General features: G+C 41.2%; 1 long non-coding RNA gene across 1 annotated transcript in view; it reads left to right on the plus strand.

Annotated features, from left to right (window-relative positions):
* The first annotated feature begins 399 nt into the window (after positions 1-399).
* LOC145528338 (uncharacterized) overlaps positions 400-17,837 on the plus strand; it is a 38,088-nt gene continuing 20,650 nt past the window's right edge. The window contains exons 1-4 of the long non-coding RNA XR_014070303.1: positions 400-510; positions 5,628-5,748; positions 14,552-14,607; positions 16,914-17,107. This is a non-coding gene — a long non-coding RNA (uncharacterized LOC145528338). The remainder of the gene's footprint in view (positions 511-5,627; positions 5,749-14,551; positions 14,608-16,913; positions 17,108-17,837) is intronic.

Below are 17,837 nucleotides of genomic sequence, written 5' to 3' on the forward strand. Positions count from 1 at the left end.
GCATTTATTAAAATGTCAACTATCAAAATCTCTTACACAAGCACTTTTAAAGCCCCAGGTTTTCTTTCCTGCACCCTATCCATGAGTTTTTGGGATAATTTATTCCCGTGAGCATGGCTCTGTACGCAGAGGCCCAGCTATGCTTCTCATCCTCTGTTCCAGAGACAACTTCTAAGTCACCACCTAGTTTTAGTGGCAGACTTGGACCCAGAATATGATAATTTTACGTATTTTTTAACGTCTTAGTTTGAGATACTTATTGATTCATGTGCAGGTCTAAGAAATAATAGGGATTTTGTATATCCTTCACCCAATTCCTCAGTGATAACTTCTTGTATGACCAAAGCTTTGATGTCACAAACAGGAGATGGGCATTTATGTAAGCAAACAAACTTGTTCAGATTTTATATATTTTAATGCACTTACTTGTCTGTTTGTGGATATTGAGTTCTACATAACTTTACCTTAGTCATTCACAAATATGTGTGATACAGTCAAGACACAAAACAGGTATATTAGCCTTTGTAGCCACAGTCCTCTCTCTCTGTCCCCAGCCCATGCAACCACTAAACTGTTACCTGTGACTTTTGTCATTTCAAGGATGCTTTATTAATGGAATTATATAGTATATAGCCTTTTGAGATTGTTTCTTTTTATTTTTATTCAACACAATCTCCTTGAGATTCAACCAAGTTTTTTTTTACTATAAAAATAATTTGTTCCTCTTTATTGCTGAAAGTTTTCCAAGCTATGGATGGACCATAATTTAACCATTTACCTCCTAAGGGACACATGAGTCATTTCCAGTGCTAGTAATTATTAATAGAACTACTATGAACATTTATATACAGGTTTTCCTGTGATATATATTTTTATTGCTCTGGGATAAGTGTCCAAGAGTGTAATTGCTGGGTTGTATAATAAATATATCATAAATATTTTGTAAGAAGCTTCTGTACTCTTCTCCAGAGTGACTGTGCCACTGTATCATTTTACATTTCTACCAGCAATGTGTAAGTGATCCAGTTACTCTTCATTCTTGCCAGTATTTGGTGTTATCATTGCTGTGATTTGCTTATTTGTTTGTTTTTGGTTTTATACCATTCTGATCAGTGTGTGCACTTCCCTGATAGCTCAGTTGGTAAAGAATCCACTTGCAATACAGGAGACCCTGGGTTGATTCCTGGGTTGGGAAGATACCCTGGAGAAGGGAAAGGCTACCCACTCCAGTATTCTGACCTGGAGAATTCCATGAACTGTATAGTCCATGGGGTCACAAAGAGTCAGATAAGTATGTAGTTCTATTACATTGTAATCAGAATTTACATTTCCCTAGAACTGGACATGGAACAACAGACTGGTTCCAAATAGGAAAAGGAGTACGTCAAGGCTGTGTATTGTCACCCTGCTTATTTAACTTATATGCAGAGTACATCATGAGAAACGCTGGGCTGGAAGAAACACAAGCTGAAATCAAGATTGCCGGGAGAAATATCAATAACCTCAGATATGCGGATGACACCACCCTTACGGCAGAAAGTGAGGAAGAACTAAAGAGCCTCTTGATGAAAGTGAAAGAGGAGAGTAAAAAAGTTGGCTTAAAGCTCAACGTTCAGAAAACTAAGATCATGGCATCTGGTCCCATCACTTCATGGGAAATAGATGGGGAAACAGTGGAAACAGTGTCAGACTTTGTTTTTTTGGGCTCCAAAATCATTGCTGATGGTGATTGCAGCCATGAAATTAAAAGACACTTACTCCTTGGAAGGAAGGTTATGGCCAACCTAGATAGCATATTGAAAAGCAGAGACATTACTTTGCCAACAAAAGTCCGTCTAGTCAAGGCTATGGTTTTTCCAGTGGTCATGTATCGATGTGAGATTTGGACGGTGAAGAAAGCTGAGCACCGCAGAATTGATGCTTTTGAACTGTGGTGTTGGAGAAGACTCTTGAGAGTTCCTTGGACTGCAAGGAGATCCAATCAATCCATCCTAAAGGAGATCAATCCTGGGTGTTCATTGGAAGGACTGATGTTGAAGCTGAAACTCCAATACTTTGGCCACCTCATGTGAAGAGTTGACTCGTTGGAAAAGACCCTAATGCTGGGTAGGATTGGGGGCGGGAGGAGAAGGGGACGACAGAGGATGAGATGGTTGGATGGCATCACCGACTCAATGGACATGGGTTTGGGTAGACTCTGGGAGTTGGTGATGGACAGGGAGGCCTGGCGTGCTGCAATTCATGGGGTCGCAAAGAGTTGGACACGACTGAGCGACTGAACTGAACTGAATGGTTAATGATAAGAATATCTTTTCAGGTGCTTACTTGTCTTCTGAATATCCTGTTTAGTAAAATGTCTTTTGCACCTTTTCTCATCGGATTGTTATTTTCACTGTTGACTTTTGAGGATTATTTATATATTATAAACACAAGTCATTTGATAGATATATGGATTGTGTATATGTTCTCCCAGCTTTTCATCCTTTTCTCATTGCCTTTCATAGAGCAATAGTTTTGATGAGGTCCAACTTATCATTTTTCTTTTTATATAAAAATCATGCTTTTGATACCAAGTCTAAGAAGTCTGTCTAAACATATATCCCAATTTTTTCTTTGTACCATATATGTGTGTGTGTGTGTGTGTGTGTGTGATCAGTTGTATCTGACTCTTTGCCACCCCATGGACTGTTGTCACCCACCAGGGTGCTCTGTCCATGGAATTTTCCAGGCAAGAATACCATGCTGGGTTGCTATTTTCTCCCCCAGGGGATCTTCCCACCCCAGGGAGTGAACCTGCATCTCCTGCATTGACAGTCAGATTCTTTACCACTGTTCCACCTGGGAAGCTATAGGCTGGGAAATTTAAGTTGTTTTGGCTGTAGATGTGCAATTGCTTCAGCAACATTTGTGGAAAAGACTATCCTTCCTCCACTGAACTGCTTTAGTGATTCTTTCAAAACTCATTTGGGCCCATTGTGTAAGTGTTTGGGACCTCTATTCTGTTCCACTGATGTGTGTGTCTATCTCTCTATCAATATCATCACCTAATGATTACTATAGATATATAACATTTCCTAACATATTGTGTGGTATAACAAAAGCATACATATTTGATATTTGTTTTCAGTTCCTAGCACAGGGTCCCTAAAATCCTTGAAATTTCCTGAGTGATGAGTGTATTTGGTTTTTCACAACAAATCCCTTTCAACCAAAAGTGAGACCTGAATTTGCATTAATAAGGTGATTTTTGGTGGAGATGGGGGGTGATGGTGATAGCTTTGGGATGGGGGTTGATTTACAGAGGAACTAAACACTTTATTACAGGGTTAGAACTATTAGCCCCAACCCTTGGGGAGAGATACTGAACTTGAGTTCAATTCCTGATGGCCATTTATTTCATCAGTTATACCTGCATAACAAAACTTCAATAACAATTCCTGAACAGTAAGATTTATGGAGCTTCTGGCTTGGTGAACACATCAATGTGTTGGAAGAATGGTGTACCCAGTGGAGGTATGACTGTTAGCTTTATGCTAACCTTCTTCCCCACACCTTGTCTTATGCATTTCTTATTTTATGTTGTTCTTGAGTTGAATATATGTATATATTCAAATACAGATTTATGGGAAGTTTGAGCAGCTAATCACTTTAGATAATATTGGTTTTTCTTAAATACTTTTTGAAAATCATGCTATTTCATCAGGAAATGGCAAGTCCTTTGTTCCACTATCTCTTAGCTATTTCTCATTAAAACCATCTTAAAGGTTATAGCCACAGAAACACAAAGCTCACTGGAAAATATTATCCAGCTGAGATACTTGCCTAAGGAAATTATTTTGTAAAATAAACAATAACCTCTTTGTTCTACATTATGTTTGACAGTGGCGGTTTAGTCACTCAATTGTGTCCTACTCTTTGCGATCCCATCAGACTCCTCTGCCCATGGGATTTTCCCAGGCAAGAATACTGGAGTGGATTGCCATTTTCTTCTCCAGGGGATCTTCCTGACTCACAAATCAAATCCTCATCTCCCGTATTGCAGGCAGTCTCCTGTATTGCAGGCAGATTCTTACTGCTGAGCCACCAGGGAAGCCCCATATCAATCTTTAAATATGCCCCCCAATTTGTGTTTCCAGGAAACTATATACAAAAAGAATATATGGTCAACTCAATTTTACTTGCTAAAAATAATCAAGTTAAATTAGAAACCACAACTCCCCAAGTCCCCAAAATACCAATTTCCCCCCACCCCAAAACTTTTTGTTGTCTATTGCAGCCCAAGGTTAGGTGAATGGATGTTACCAGATGGAGATGTGGCTGCCTACCCCAGACTGGCACTGGGGAAGCCCTGGGTTGTGCCAAGCATTTCAGGGACTACCACCTCCTTTGCCACATCAAAACTTGATTTTCTCCAAAATCAGTCTCATAATTGAAGAGAATCCACAAAAACACAAAGAAATCAATATACAAAATAAAACAGTTATTCATTTTATAGTTAAGAAAACTCATTAGCTACCACAGAACTGCATGTCTCTTTACTTATTTATTTTTATTGCAGTATAGTTGATTTTCAATATTGTGTTAGTTTCAGGTGTACATCAAAGTGATTCAGATATCTATTTGAATTTGTTCTTTCCAGATTCTTTTCCATTATAAGTTATTACAGGTTACTGAATATTGTTCCCTGTGTTATACAGTACTTCTCTGTTTATTTTATACTTCAGTAGTACATATTTCTGTTAATCCCAAACTCCTAATTTATTCCCTTTGGTAACCATGTTTGTTTTCTATGTCTGTGAGTCTATTTCTGTCTTGCAAACAAGTTTATTTGTATCATTTTTTCATATAATATCACTTATATGATATTGTCTTTCTCTGTCTGATATACTTCACTTAGCATGATAACCTCTAGGTTCATCCATGCTGTTACAAATGGCATTATTTCATTCCTTTTTTTTGACTAAGGAATATTCCACTGCATGCATATATATATATATATATATATATATATATATATATATATATATAGCACATCTTTATCCATTCCTCTGTCAATGGACACTTGGGTTGCTTCCATGTCTTGGCTATTATAAATAGACAGAACCGAACATTTATATTGACTGAAGGAAAGTCAAATGGTAATCTGAAAATTTTATGGTGAAAAAGGAAATTCCATGCTGGACTCTCCCCTTCAGTGGTTTTATATTATGGGTTGGAATGCAATGGTTCCTTGTTCTTGCCTGGAATCAATCTCTTCCTTTAGTGTAACTTTGAATACTCATTCTGTAAAAGTGTAATGAGTTAAACTTGCAAAACTCTGGGACGCCTTGCTTTTATGCTCACTTATACTTGCTTCAGGCTTCCCTGGTGGCTCAGTGGCAAAGAATCTGCCTGCCAATGCAGGAGACTCAGGTTTGATCCTTGGGTCAAGAAGATCCCTGGGAGAAGGAACTAGCAACCCACTGGCAGGCTATAGTCCATCGGGTTGCAAAAGAGTTGGACACAGCTTAGCGACTAAACAACAGAAACAATATACTTGCTTCAGGTGTGCTGTGATAAAAAAAAAAAGTCACAAAATAGTACATTTTCTCTATATGCTCTTTTTTTGTTTAATTATGTGGATGAAGAACTAATGGCACAAAATGAAAAGCAGAGAGTAGAAGAATTAAAGAAGTGCTAACTACTTGGCTAACTGGTGGTAATTTCTTCATCACGACCATGATGTCAAATTCTTTGATGGGCATAGAGGTAAGTTTAAAGACTATAGATTTAAAATATCTAAAATAATCAGGCTATCCTCATGTCACTAGTATTATATGATCTAAGCCCTGTCAGAAAAACTTTCTGATCAGCTTGTTAAATGCCTTACCTCTTTCCACTTGGATTCATATCTTGAGATTCACAGCAGCTGCAGAATGATTCTTGACATATTCCTATGGATTTAATTCTCTGCTTATTCCTTGTCTGATGGGGGGCTGAGTGCTTGCCTTGTCTTTCAGTTCTAGTGGAATGTCCAGTCCCTGTTCAACCCTTGCCCTGGTGGTCCAGCTATGTCCCTTGGCCAGTTGGGTTAAGGTTAGATTTAAACTGATTGTCACAGACTTGAATCATGGCTTTCTTTTCATTGTACCTGTTTTATTTAGCTCCTGGATAGTATTTTTAATCTCATCTGGCTTCCTCTCTGCTCTACTCCTCCTGTGAATTAGTCAGCTCAGGCTGCCATAACAAAATATCACAGACATGTGGCTTAAAGATGACAAATTTATTTTCTCACAGTTCTGGAGGCTAGAAGTCTAAGTTTAGGCATTGGCAGGGTTGATTTCTGAAACCATCTCATGTATCTTTTGTGAAAAAATTACTCCTTGATGATGTGCAATAAGACTAATGTAAATCCAGGATATAGGAAAGCATAGGACCTGAGAGAGAGGCGCCCCATCCTAGACACAGTGAAGGATGATCTTAGGTGATGAATGAACAGTAGGCTTGGAGAGCAACTGGTCTAGCAAAATGCAAGACTGGGAGTGCTGCAGGCAATTATGTGAAGGAAAAAGTAGATTCATGAACCTGGCAGTCTACAGTCCATGGAGTCACCAAGAGTCAAACACAACTGAGCAAGCACTCATGAAAGCATAAAATAAAAATCACGATGATGATGGTGGAAAATCTTGGTGATAAGCTGTAGTCAGTTTCCAAATGCAAAAAGAAAAAGGCTTTTAGGAACTCCAGGAAAATACCAAATATGTACAAGAGGATGATGCTCTAATACAAAGAAACAACAATGTAGCATGCACCAGCATTGTCAAGGGGTGCCACTTGGGAACTTTTAACAAGTTCCAGGCCCACCCCAGACTTGCTGAATCAGAAACTATTGCGGGAGGTGGGAGGGAGTGGCAAACCTCCCCGGGGTTTCTGAAGTTCACCAAATTTAGAGGACTGTTGCTTTAAACCAGGGGTTGGCTGTAGCTTATTTTGGATGACAGTTTTGTTTTCAGGTTTTTTTGGACACAGCCATCTGTGTTTTATCATGTATTGATTACATCTTATGGAAAAACCCAAATGAAATTTTTGGCCCACCCAATAGTTTCTACAACACCTTCTATGCTGCAAAAGCAGATGGAAGTAGCTCTGACACAGACCACATGGCTTGCCAAACCTAAATAGTTACTGTTTGGCTCTTTTCAGAAAAAAATGTTTGCTAAACTTTGCTTTAGAGATTAGATGGGCGACACTTTTTGGAGACTTCATTTGACCTTGGTTTATGCTATGTACTTACCAGATTGATTAGTTCGGAAATCCTAATTCTCTCTCTCTGCATCCAACTGCCTGCTCATGTTTGCACTAACAGCCATTAAGATCCCTCTGATACTGTGAAAGCTGCTTCTGTGTTTTCAGTCAACATCTAGAGTAAACACAGACTCAGGACTAAGAAACAGAAGTATAAGTGTGAAAGTGTTGTAAATGTGGGAGGGAAGTGCAGGGGAAAATATTTCCACATCTCAGATGAAAGGCAGACCAGAGAGACTGTCCAATTGATGCCATCAGACAAATAGATTCACATAACTTACAAAGTTATAAAGGTAACCAGTGGGAGAACTGAAAACCATGCCACTACTATGAAGAACTGGAAGAAAGTGGAGAGAGAGACTAGATGAAGAGTCACAGCAAGTATTTAAATCAAGAAATGTAGGCTCACCAGATCTTTAGAGCAATAAAATAAGAAACTGCCTTTCAGTGGAAGTTGGATGTAGGGCTGACTTTTATTTTCACTTCATTCCTTTCTGTTATGTTTAATTTTTGTATGTAAATGCACATTTTACTTCAGCAATTTTATACTTCAGCAACTGAAATATATATATTTCAAAAAGTTGAGGAAAGAGTGTTCGGGAGAATGTGGCCCATGGCATTAGGGGAACCTTGATCCTCCATGTCCTGCTCGCCTTCCTCATGTGCCCCATTGGGTGGCCTTCCTCCTACGGGCCTTCCCCCTCTTCCTCTGCCCAGTGTAGTTTGTTCCTGACCTCAGGGCTCAGTTGGCACCGTGATCTGTGTGTGGACACCCTGCTGCCCTGTATCTCATCCACCCTAGGCCTGGCACAGTCTATACACCCTCCTAGGCTGTCCTTATAGCTACAGCTCCCATGGAGACCATACTCTCTCCCAGAGGTTCCTTCTTAATTTTCCCATCAACTCCTGTTCTCAATTCCACTGGAGTAAGAAAACAAAAGAAAACCATCCGTGCCTACTCCAAAGCCTTACCCACAGCCTGCATAGCTACCTACTGACTGGTAAGGGCCTCTGTTTCTGCCATGCAATTTCCATTACCCAGCACATTACAAGTTTGTCCCACAGCAGAGCCCTGTGCCCAGGGTTATGGTCTCTGGCTGGCTCAGGTCCATCTTTCCTAGCATCATGTAAACCTCATTTCCCTGAAGCACCCTTTCTGGATACCTCACCTCCACCCCAGTCCAGGAAAACAATCTATAATCTATTTTACTATAACACACATTTCTCTTTTCTGATGCTTATCACAAGTGTAGCTATGAATGACTTAAGTGATTATGTATTGAGTGTTCTCTAATGGCAGTGAAACTGAAGACTAGGACCTGAGTCTTGCTCTAAGCCCCTGTACCTGCCGTGCTTGTCCAATGCCTGCTCTCAATTGAGTGCTCAGTCAAAACCTGTTACAGGAATGAGTGAAACCCAATGGCAGGTCTCCACAAAGGGCCTGCCTTTCTCCTCTGCTGCAGGCTCAGTACCTACACAGAAGCTCAGGGAGAGAGGTCATCAGAGCGTTTGAGGGAAGATGATCTTTGAAACTGATGTTGAAGCTGAAACTCCAATACTTTGGCCACCTCATGTGAAGAGTTGACTCACTGGAAAGGACCCTAATGCTGGAAAGGATTGGGGGCAGGAGGAGAAGGGGACGAAAGAGGATGAGATGGTTGGATGGCATCACCGACTCGATGGACATGGGTTTGGATAAACTCCGGGAGTTGGTGATGGACAGGGAGGCCTGGAGTGCTGCGATTCATGGGGTCGCAAAGAGTCGGACACGACTGAGCAACTGAACTGAACTTATCTTTGAAAATCAAGGTGACAGCTTTTTAGGATGGCTGATAACTATGGCAGAGGAAAAGGGAGGCTACAGGTTGGCCTAACAAGGCTAGGTCTCTCTGTCTCATAGTGACATCAGCAGATGCCTCTTGTCACACCCTCCACATGGGCTGTGGAAACTGCAGTATCCAGGGACATGCCAGAGGAGCTGTTTTGTAATTTAGTGAAAATTATCTCTGAGCTCCAATTCTGAGCTGAGAAATAATTTAACAAATATCAATGAGGACCAATGTTCCAGCGCTTCAGTGACAAGTTAGATGGATTTCTGGGGCTTGAACAGAAGAAGCTGCTGAGATGGGCCACAATGGCCCCCTGCTGAGCAGTGTGGATGTTGAGTTGTCCTAGTAAACATCATTGTAGCCTCATTTTAGAGTTCTCCTGGGGTAAAATTATGAAGGGAACGAGTTGGGAGGCTGCATAAACTTTCACTATGCAAACTGCACACTGCAAACAGATCTTCCATCTCTATACAGCATTGGTTACTGTTCTCCTGCAGAACTTTCTGCAAACAGAGAGTTCAAACAAGGTTGTTGAAATGCCTTGGAAAGACCAGTATGAAGCAGGAAAATTGATTTGAGGGTCATATGTAGAGAGAGACGAAGTTTAAGGAAAGAAAGAAGAAACAATTTCAGAGAGAAAGGAGAGACAGAACCTTGAAAACTCCACCTGTGACCCTGGAGAACAGCAACTCAGCATATACCCCAGATTGCTGAGCAAGAACCTTGGAGCAAGAAAAAAAAATAGCTTTTCTGAAATTACAGTAGTGGCGAGGTTGAGGGTCCACATTTCCTTAGACAGAAGAGCATGCTCCACCCTCCCTCCTTCTGAAATGTAATGATTGATGATCTCAAATAGTACTTAGTTCATCCTTTGAGCCTCACGATTTTGCTGAAACAAATTGCAAAGCTAAAGAAAAAAACAATTTTATTCAGCCTTTACAAACTTCCAAATCTTGTACTCAACCCAGAAAAGATAGGAATGAGAAGGTAAGCAACTTTCTAAATCTGTTCAGTCAAACTGATAGCAAATTAATCAACTTTGAAATGGCAAAATGACAGAGACTCTCCCACACGAGTCATGGATGCAGGTTTTAAATGTGATTTTTAAAAATCTGTAGAGAATTTCAAATGTTCTTTCTCACTAATGTCAGCCACAGTTCTTTTAGCTCCAACTAGCCAAAAGCCTCTTGATTTTTACAAGCCTGGTCTCACATTTTGGGCAAATATTGTGCCTTCGATGGATTGCTATTTAATAAAAAGTTTTCTGTCCCTAAGGTGACCAGAAAACTAAGGTTCTTCTGGGATTTTTTAAAAATGCCATTTGGAGGATATTTTGATTGCCAAATATATAGTAATTGGAGAATGCCCTGATTGAAAAAAGAAAAGCAAGCATGATCCCATGGTGACTAAAGCTAAGCTCATTAGTTACCAAAGGAAAGATGTTGGAGATGGAGGTACCTCATCCAAGTTAGCCCTTAAGCATAAACAATCCTTTAAAGCAATCGAAGTAAACAAAATTAAATATTTTAGGTTGTTTTCTCCAACAGATGATATTGTTTGGGTAAAACAAACAGACAAACCAATAGAGTGAAACAACAGCCACTTCACCCTCACTGTGAAATACATTTCCTTTCTGATGCTTTGCCCTTTCAGCAATTCTGAAAGCCCCCTCTAGACCAGACAGAAGTTGTAGTAATACAGGGCTTGGTTTGAGGTTAAGCTTTGCAGTCTGGAGTGGCAGAGGAGAGTGTCCTCTGGTGGCAGCCACATATGGTTCTGAGGTTGAGTGAATCAGGGAAATTGATCAAAGGAGTCTAGAAACTTCCTACTGCCACCTCATCTTTTCAAGACAAAAGTAAGAGATATCACAATAGCACTAATAATTGGATCTGACACTCAGTAGGTGCCGCCACTGTCTATTTATTAAAGGACTGAGTTCCTTGGGACCTTCTGGTCTACCTGGCTTGCCTCAAAACTCCATCTGACAAGATCCCACCCCAATGGTGTTTATCTGGGTCATTAAGATCATTTTTGTATAGTTCTTCTGTGTAGTCTTGCCACCTCTTCTAAATACCTTCTGCTTCTGTTAGGTCCATACCATTTCTGTCCTTTATTGTGCCCATCTTTGCATGAAATGTTCCCTTGGTATCTCTGATTTTCTTGAAGAGATCTCTAGTCTTTCCCATTCTATTGTGTTCCTCTATTTCTTTGCATTGATCACTTAGGAAGACTTTCTTATCTCTCCTTGCTATTCTTTGGAACTCTGCATTCAGTGGGGAATATCTTTCTTTTTCTCCTTTGCCTTTTACTTCTCTTCTTTTCTCAGCTATTTGCAAGGCCTCCTCAGACAACCATTTTGCCTTTTTGCATTTGTTCTTCTGGGGGATGGTTTTGAACACCACCTCCTGTACAATGTTATGAACCTCCATCCATAGTTCATCAGGCACTCTGTCTATCAGATCTAATCCCTTGAATCTATTTGTCACTTCCACTGTATAATCATAAGGGATTTGACTTAAGTCATACCTGAATGGTCTAGTGGTTTTCCCTACTTTCTTCAATTTAAGTCTGAATTTGGCAATAAGCAGTTCATGATCTGAGCCACAGTCAGCTCCTGGTGTTGTTTTTGCTGACTGTATAGAGCTTCTCCATCTTTGGCTGCAAAGAATATAATCAATTTGATTTTGGCATTGACCATCTGGTCATGACCATGTGTAGAGTCGTCTCTTATGTTGTCAGAAGAGGGTGTTTGTTATGACCAGTGCATTCTGTTAGCAAAACTCTGTTAACCTTTGCCCTGCTTCATTGTGTACTCCAAAGCCAAATCTGCTTGTTACTCCAGGTATCTCTCAACTTCCTACTTTTGAATCCCAGTCTCCTATGATGAAAAGGACATCTTTTCTTGATGTTAGTTATAGAAGATCATGTAGGTCTTCATAAAACCATTCAACTTCAGCTTCTTTGGCATTAGTGGTTGGGGCATAGACTTGGATTACTGTGATGTTGAATGGTTTGCCTTGAAAACGAACGGAGATCATTCTATCCAAGAACTGCATTTTGGACTCATTTGTTGACTGTGAGGGCTAATCCGTTTCTTCTAAGGGATTCTTGCCCACAGTAGTAGATGTAATGGTTATCTGAATTAAATTAGCCCATTCAGGTCCGTTTTAGTTCAGGGATTCCTAAAATGTCAGTGTTCACTCTTGCCATCTCCTATTTGACCACTTCCAATTTACCTTGATTCATGGACCTAACATTCCAGGTTCCTATGCAATATTGTTCTTTACAGCATCGGACTTGACTTCCATCACCAGTCACATCCACAACTGGGCATTGTTTTTCTTTGGCTGAGCCTCTTCATTCTTTCCGGAGCTATTTCTCTGCTCTTCTCCAGTAGCATATTGGGCACCTACTGACCTGGGGAGTTTATCTTTCAGTGTCATATTTTTTGCATGTTCATGGGGTTCTCAAGACAAGAATACTGAAGTGGTTTGCCGTTCCCTTCTCCAGTGGATCACGTTTTGTTAGAACTCTCCATCATGAGCCATTCATCTTGGGTGGCCCTACATGGCATGGCTCATAGTTTGATTGACAGAGACAAGTCTATGATCCATGTGATCAGTTTGGTTAGTTTTATGTGATTGTGGTTTTCATTCTGTCTGCCCTCTGATGGATAAGGATAAGAGGTTTCAGAAGCTTCCTGATAGGAGGGACTGGCTGTGGGGAATCTAGGTCTTGCTCTGATAGGTGGGGCCATGCTCAGTAAATCTTTAATTCAATTTTCTGTTGATGGGTGGGGCTGTGTTCCTTCCCAGTAGTTTGGCCTGAGACCAAACTATGGTAGGGTTAATGGCAGTAATGGAGACTTCCTTCAAAAGGGCTCCACCCATTAAGGCACTTAAAAGGCCCCCTGGCTGGGGTCCTTCTATGTTGTTTGGAGTGTCAGGCACTTAAATGGCTCCCCCCCTCCACCCCAACTAGGGTCTTACTCTGTTGTTTGGCACCTCAGGTGCTTAAAGGGCCAGCCTCTCTATCCTTTAGCTGCTGGTGCTGGTATGTGGGAAGAAAGTGGCTAAAGTGATGGCTCCACCCCCTAACCATGATGCAGCAGCATCCCTTGCTTCCAAGTCTGCCTGGTTTTCCTCCACAGGCATTTCCCACCACAAACTCTTCCCTCACATCCCTTCAGGCTTTCTCCCCGAAGTCAGCAGCAGCCCTGTCCTGTCCACAATCCTTATGCTCCAGCTCCCAGTCACTGTTCCTTTTAGGAAGCCCATGTCCCTGTCTGGGGTACATGCAGCAAGGATTGATTGTGTGATTCTCATTCCCTTTAGATTGTCACAGATGAGCTGCTTCACTTTCAGCCTCCAATGTTTCTCCTCTGTCCTACAAAATTGCCTAGATGTGGGGATCAAACCACTACTTCATTTCCCCCACCTGCTGAGGGCAGGTCCAGTCTAACTCTCCTGCTTTTCCCCCTATTTCCTTCATCCTACTGAGTTTTGTCTGGTTCTATATATTCTTTTCTCATGGTCAGGTACTCCTGCCTGCTCTCAGCTGGTGTTCTGCAAGGTCTTCTGTGACTGAAGGTGTATTCCTGATGTATCCGTGGAGAGAGGTGTGCTCCACATTCACCTACTCCCCCACCATCTTGTCCTCTGCCATTTGGTTTTAATGCTTGTTTTTCTGAGGGACAGAAAAGCAGGCATTGAATTTTATTCACTGTTGCAACCTCCATAGCCTAGTTAGCTCTTAAATTAAGTCTAGGAATTAGGATGAAATTTCTTTGAATTGCAGTCACATAATTGCAGTCACAGAAATTTTAGTTACTGGAAAATTATTACTCAAAGCATCATTAGTGCAAAAATGTTTCACAATAGAAAAAACACACCCTGTGCAGCAAAATTTATTGATGATAATGATGCTAAACAAGCAAAGCAGCAGAAATAAACGTTATCAGGCACAATACATGAAAATTGTGGCCAGATCAAGGTAGCCTTGACATTCTGAGAACAGTATGTCCTTTTCCTAATTGTAGGACTTTTCATCATATTCATAGATCATGCACTGCGCAAGATTTTTAATGTTACCAAACTTTGCAAGACAACCAAACACCTGCATTGACCATTGAAACATAGTTCTCTGGGCATTCTGCTCATGTACTAGTGAGTTGGCAGGTATATAATATTAGAAACTTTTGAAGACACACTGGTGAGTGAGTGGAAATAAGCCCCAAATCAAAAGCCATAAAGCCCCAAAGCCATAACAGTACAAGTCAAAAGCATGAGAGTTATTCAGTCTGGAAGCCAGAGCGAGAAACTGCATTTATTATTTTTAAATTTTATTTTATATTATACTTGATTTGCAATGTTGTACCAATCTCAGGTGTACAGCAAAGTGATTCATTTATACATATACATATATCCATTCTTTTTCAGAATCTTTTCTCATTTGGTTATTACAGAATATTGAGAAGAGTTGCCAGTGCTATACAGTAGGTCCTTGTTAATTATCTGTTGTCTATATAGCAGTGTATATTTGTTAATCCCGAACTCCTAATGTATCCCTCCCAGCTACCATATTTCCATTTTGGTAACCGTACATTTGTTTTCAAAGTCTGTGAATCTGTTTCTGTTTTGCAAATAAGTTCATTTGTATCATTATGTTTTAGATTCCACATGTTAACTTCCCTGGTGGCTCAGGCAGTAAAGCATCTGCCTACAATGTGGGATACCCAGGTTCAATTCTTGGGTTGGGAAGATCTTCTGGAGAAGGAGATAGCAACCCACTCCAGTATTCTTGCCTGGAAAATTCTACAGACGGAGAAGCCTGGTAGGCTACAGTCCATGGGATTGCAAAGAGTCAGACATGACTGAGCAACTTCACTTGAAACTTTCTTTTTATATGTGACATCATATGATGTTTGTCTTTCTCTGACTTACTTCCCTTAGTATGTTCATCTATCTTGCTACAAATGGCATTATTTCATCCTTTTTATGGCTGAGTAGAATTCTAGTGTGTGTGGGTGTATGTGCGCATGTGCACACATGTGTATTTGTGTATCACATCTTCTTTATCCATTCATATGTTGAAGTACATTTAGCTTGCTTTCATGTCTGGACTATTGTAAATGAACATTGGGTGCATGTGAGATATTGCATTTAAAACTGCTCCAGCAACCATGGGGGCCTGTCTGTGCCCAGTGTAGGAGGACTGTCCTCTGAGAAGTTGTGGCAGGAGGCACACTGCTGGAGGACCAGTGTAAAGGCCCACATCCTTGGGTGCCCCAAGGCAGCAGTTTCACCTGATGAAAGTGACTTTCTTCTCCCAACACATCTTTTTCTTCTGAGCAGCCTTAATCATTGTCTACAGCATGCCTTTAACCATTTGTGACTACAATTAGCAATATTTTGTACTGTGATGATTTTTGCAATATTGTTTGGAATTAACATTTACTGACTCTATTTATTTTGATTTTTCATGTACTTATTTTTTACAACTGGACTGTGAGATCTTTGAAAATGTAGCTCTTTGGGTAAAACTTTCAACAGAAAGATCTCAGAAGAGTCCTTTCCAGGTATCTCATTAAACAGATATCCCAAGCTTGAAGGCCCCTAGAAATGCAAACTACCAGTAGAAACTAGAGGATGCTAATTTCTCTGCCCTATTGGCTGAGGAAGGGGTTTTATGAAAACAGAAGTCAGCAAAACTCCAGAATAGCTGCTTTCTGAAGGAAACCATGCTGTGATTAGTCACTCGGTCATGTCCAACTTTTTGCGACCCCATAGACTGTAGCCTGCCAGGTTCCTCTGTCCCTGGGGATTCTCCAGTTAAGAATACTAGAGTAGGTTGCCATGCCCTCCTCCAGGGGATCTTCCCAACCCAGGGATCAAACCCAGTTCTCCCACATTGCAGGAGGATTCTTAACAGTCTGAGCCACCAGCGAAGCCCCAAAGAAAAGTCATAGCCTCCCTCAGAAACTAAAAGAAAATGAGGCATAAGCTCTAGCTAGACCAGAGCCTGTATGTCCATCATGCATTACTGTTCTCTACCCTGTAGGAAAAGCAGTGGAGCTGAGGTCCCTGGGCTCAAGAAGAGCTGCATGACCATGCCCTGCCTGGAGTCCTTGGGTATCAATCACTGAATCCTACAAGAAGAAATCAGAACACCTCAATCCTTTCCATCCCCTGACAGGGCCTCATGCAAGGGAACTGCCCATCACATTGGATAATCTGGGCAGTGAACACAATCATTTTCAAATGTTTATTTAATGATCCCAACACTGTAATTTTCAGAGTGCACTTCCAGGAATAACAGCTAAATCTAGATTAAGTGTTTTTGCATTCCTGGCTCCTCCCTCTTCCACTTTTTTCCCCTCTGTTAAGTGAATTTTGTAAGCATGCAAAGCAATCACTATTAAGTCATTTCAACTAATACATCTCCCCAGGCAGCACTTTTTTCTTCAAAACCTATGAAGGTTTCTCAAATGAGAGGGGCTTTGGAAGGACTTGACTGTAAGGTGATGGGATAATTTTGTAAAAAATACCCTTGACTTATATTTGGGTGTATGTCCACATCATCTACCTTATCAACACTGTGATGTGGTTATGTGCAGGCACCATGGTCACCGTTTGTGGCCTGAGGCCACAGCCCCTTTGGTGAGATTTGTAGGCTTGCTATCAATGTCCAATCTCCTCCTCAAAGAGTAATCTGGAACTATATTCTGTTGTCCTTTCTGTGCCCTTGCAAATCCTATTCTTTCTCCCTGAACTGTCTTTGTTCTCTGCTTAAAATGCACAGCTCGTGAGCCACATTCACTTTGCTGCTCCACCGCCCTGCAGGAACCAGCCCAGTGTCTGACGGGTGCCTTTTGGATCTCAGCTATGATTTCACCCACATAGAACTCAGCTCCATGTGTCTCACATTGCAGATTCCTGGCTGCTTCCATTTTCTCCTCATGCTGACCTTTCCAGCTGATGCCACCTGGGACAGGGGTAAGTACACAAGCTGAGACTTGAACTCTGGCTGCTGAAATTTACAATCACGGTAATTGCTTACCCACATCTTATATCAGCCTTCGTCCTTTCAAAGACAGGCTGCTGAAAGAGGCTAGAAAGACAGACAGTCCACCTCTTTCTATGAGGGATAGGTGACTGATTGTCAGAGTATCTCTGAAGATGAGGACTCCACAATGAGATTAGCCATTACAGCTAATGACAAACACAAAGGCAATAGGTAGAAAACCACATAAAGGATCAGGTTTTGAATATTCTGAGACCCAAACAAGTCATATTCTTAAGAAACAATATATAAAGAGGCATGCAGAGAATGGAAGAACTCTATAGGCATCAGAATGAAGAAGATGATGTGAAATTGGACATAATCTCCCAGGAGAGTCAAGGCAGGGCCACTCTCCATGCTGCCTCACATCCTTATCCTCACCTGAAATGCATGCCCAGCAAAGTGACACCAGAGGTCACATTCTTCTCACCCTGTAGCATACTAGCTGCTGCTGCTGCTGCTGCTAAGTCGCTTCAGTCATGTCCGACTCTGTGCGACCCCATAGATGGCAGCCCACCAGGCTCCACCGTCCCTGGGATTCTCCAGACAAGAATACTGGAGTGGGTTGCCATTTCCTTCTCCAGTGCATGAAAGGGAAAAGTGAAAGTGAAGTTGCTCAGTCGTCCGACTCTTAGCGACCCCATGGACTATAGCCTACCAGGC

This window comes from Giraffa tippelskirchi, chromosome 12, assembly GCF_054371585.1.
Source record: "Giraffa tippelskirchi isolate mGirTip1 chromosome 12, T2T-mGirTip1v1.2.pri, whole genome shotgun sequence".
Classification (NCBI taxonomy): Eukaryota; Metazoa; Chordata; class Mammalia; order Artiodactyla; family Giraffidae; genus Giraffa; species Giraffa tippelskirchi.